Source organism: Ornithorhynchus anatinus, chromosome 4 (genome assembly GCF_004115215.2).
Source record: "Ornithorhynchus anatinus isolate Pmale09 chromosome 4, mOrnAna1.pri.v4, whole genome shotgun sequence".
In the NCBI taxonomy this organism is placed as follows: Eukaryota; Metazoa; Chordata; class Mammalia; order Monotremata; family Ornithorhynchidae; genus Ornithorhynchus; species Ornithorhynchus anatinus.
In genome coordinates this window covers 114,332,443-114,336,119 of record NC_041731.1, presented here as the reverse complement: position 1 = coordinate 114,336,119, position 3,677 = coordinate 114,332,443, and the positions used below count along the sequence as shown (strand labels likewise).

The window sequence follows — 3,677 nt, the reverse complement described above, 5'->3', positions numbered from 1 at the left end:
ACAACCAATTAATGGATGACTAATCTTGAAGATATATTCTGGGAACATATGCTTTAAACAATACCCCACATTTGAAATGAAAAACTGCTACCAAAACAACATAGGTTTTAACAAAATGATAATGATAGTTACACTAGTCATGATGATAGAAAGTACTAAGTGCTCATTTTCCAAAGCACATTGCTAAGAACTGGGGTCTTGGTTTCCGTTATGCTGATGAATCATTTCCTACCCATAGTGACTCCGTGGACACATCTCTCCCAGAACGCTCCACCTCCATCTGCAAAAGTTCTGGTAGTGGATTCATAGAGTTTTCTTGGTAAAAATATGAAAGTGGTTTACCATTGTCTTCTTCGTACATTACACTTAAGTCTCTGCCCTCAACTCACTCCTGTGCTGCTGCTGCTCAGCACTGGTGAGTTTTGTAGCAGATTGCCTTCCACTCACTAGCCACTGCCCAACCTAGGAATGGAATGAGTATCCCTCTGCTTCACTCTCCCTCCCATAACCAAGATTGGTAGAGTACTGGAAACTCTCCAGATGTGACCCTGAGAGATTAGCAAAATATTCAGAAGAGACACAGTCGCCGACAAATATAGAGCTAACACTGTAAGAGTAAGAAAGAGCATATGGTACCCTTGTTTTTAAAGTGTACCCTGCTCAGTTCAGCCATGTCCAGTATTGTTGTCAGGCCAAATGATGAATAAATTTTCTGTTGTTTTGCAGATGCTTTTAGGTCTAAGATTCATCAATCAGTTGTATTTCCTGAGCATTTACTGTTTGCAGAGCAGTTGGGAGGGTTCCCTGCCCTCAACAAACTTAGAGTCTAGAAGAGAAGACAAACATTACGATGAATAAATAAATTTTGTATATGTACATACAGCCTATGGGACTGAGGGAGGGACTAATAAAGGGGGCAAATGCTAGGGAAAGGGTGATACAGAAGGGATTGGGAGAAGATAAAATAAGAGCTTAGTTGGGGAAGGCATCTTGGAGGAGATATAATTTTAATAAGACTTTGAAGGTGAGGAGAGTGTAAATTTGTCTGATATGAAAAGCGAGAGCATTCCAGGAAAAGGCAGGATGTGGGTGAGGTATCAGCGGGAAATAGATGAGACCAAGGTATAGTAAATAGGTTGACATTAGAGGAGCAAAGTGTGTAGCCTGGGTTGTAGTAAGAAATTAGTGAGGGAAGGTAAGAGGGGACAAGCTGAATGTTTTAAAGACTGTGTCAAGGAGTTCCTGTTTGATGTGAAGGTGGATGACTTGCTCGTTTGCTCCCAGACCCAAAGCACTTACATACATATCTGTCTTTTATTATTTATATTATTGTCTGTCTCCCTCAGTACACTGTAAGCTTGTTGTGGGCAGGGAATGTGTCTGTTATATTGTTATATTGTACACTCCCAAGTACTTAGTCCAGTGCTCAGTACATGGTTAGCACTCAATAAATATGATTGAGTAACTGACTGATTGACTGGATGGCCAACTACTGAAGGTTCTTGAGGAGTGGGGAAACATGGACTGAATAGATTTCTAGAAAAATAATATAGCAGCAGAGTGAGGTATGGATGGGAGTGGGGAGAGACAGGAGGCAGGGAGGTCAGAAAGGAGGCTGATGCAGTGATCAAGGTGAGATAGGATAGGTACTTGGCTTAATGTGGTAGGACTTTGGATAGAGAGGAAAAGGCAGATTTTAATGATGTTTTGACAGTTGAACTGACAGGATTTAGTAAGAGATTCATTCATTCAACCATATCTATAGAGAGCCTACTGTGTGCAGAGTACTGTACTAAGCACTTGGATAGCACAGTACTGCAAAAAAAGAGACATTCCTGCCTATAACAAGCTCTGAATCTAGAGGGAATAATTATGGTATTTATTAAGCCATTACTATGTGCCAGGCACTGTACTAAACTCTGGGGTGCTTACAAGCAAATTGGGTTTGACACAGGCCCTGTCTCCCATGGGGCTCACAGTCTTAATTCCCATTTTACAGATGAGGTAACTGAGGCACAGAGAAGTGAAGTGATTTGCCCAAGACCACACAGCAGACGAGTGGTGGAGCTGGCATTAGAACCCATGACCTTCTGACTAGCAGGCCCATGCTCTAACCACGAAGCTGTGCTGCTTTTTGACTGTGTGGGCTGAATGAGAGATGAGTTGAGGATAGCACCAAGGTTATGGGGCCTGTGAGGCAGGGAGGATGGTGCTGTTGGGTTCCAGGGATGGGAAAATCAAGGGAGGACAGAGTTTGGGCAGGAATATGAGTAGTTCTGTTTAGGCAGGTTAAGTTTGAGGTGTTGGTGGGACAACAATGTAAAGATGTCCTAAAAGCAGGTGGAAATATGAGACTAAGAAGTAGTGTGGCATAGCGGAAAGAGCACAGACCTGGGAGTCAGAGGACCGGGGATATAAGGCCAGCTCCTCCACTTGTCTCCTGCCTGACCTTGGGCAAGTCATTTAAGTTCTCTGTGCCTCAGTTACCTCATCTGTAAAATAGGGATTAAGACTGTGAGCCCTACGTGGAGCAACCTGATTACCTTGTATCTCCCCCAGGGCTTAGAACAATGCTTGGCATATAATACATGCTAAACAAATACCATCATCATTATTATTATTAGAGTGTCTGGCACAAGTTAAGAACTTAAGTAACATGAAAAAAGAGGGAGCCCCAGACTGAAGATGTAGATTAAGGAATCAACCACACAGGGATGTGGTTAAAGTCATGTGAGTAAATGAGTTCTCCAAGGGAGTGGGTGTAGATAGAGAAGATAAGGGGACCCAGAACAGAGCCTTGAAGGATTCCCACAGTTCCAGGGAGGGAGGCAGAGGAATAGCCCATGAAAGAGACTGAGAATGAAAAGGAAGCAAACCAGGAGAGGACAGTGTCAGTGAAATCAAGGCTGGATAATGTTTCTATGAGAGAGGCATGGTCAAGTGTCAAATGCACCTGAGAGGTTGAAGAGGATTAAGTTAGAGTAGAGGCCATTGGATCTGGCAAGAACGAGATCACTGGGAACCTATGAGAAGTTGGTTTCAGTAGAGTGAAGGGGTCAGAAGCCTGATCAGAGAGGGTCAAGGAGAGGATTGGAGGAGAGAAACTTTAGTGTTTGTAGAAAACTTGCTCAAAGAGTTTGGAAAAGAATGGGAGGAGGGAGATGGAATGATAAGTGGAGGGTCCCTGAGGTTAAGGAAGGGTTTTTTGCATTTGTGTTTTTTAGGCTAGGGGAGATGTGAGCATTTTTGAAAACAGTAGGGAAGAAGCATGGTGTAGTGGATAGAGCACAGGCCTGGAAGTTATTAGGTCATAGATTCTAATCCTGCTCTGCCACTTGTCTGCATTGTGACCTCGGACAAGTCACTTCACTTCTCTACGTCTCAGTAACCTCATCTGTAAAATGGGAATTGAGACTGTGAGTGCCCCATGGGACAGGGATTGTCTCCAACCTGACTTGCTTGTGTCCACCCCTGCACTTACTACAGTACCTGGCACAAAGTAAGCACTTAACAAATACCACAGCTACTATTATTATTATTATTATTATGAAGCCATTAACAGATGAACTGCTGAAGAAGGCAGGCAGGGAGATAAAAATGGAGGGGGAAGCCTTTGGATAAGGTGTGAAGGAATGGTTTTGGAAATGCAGGTGAATTGGGTGGATTTTGAGAGGAGG

General features: G+C 43.3%; 1 non-coding gene across 1 annotated transcript; it reads right to left on the bottom strand.

Annotated features, from left to right (window-relative positions):
* Nucleotides 1-420: 420 nt before the first annotated feature.
* Nucleotides 421-558, bottom strand: LOC114811556. Its single transcript, XR_003759252.1, has one exon. It is a non-coding gene; the product is annotated as a small nucleolar RNA SNORA7 (small nucleolar RNA).
* Nucleotides 559-3,677: the final 3,119 nt, after the last annotated feature.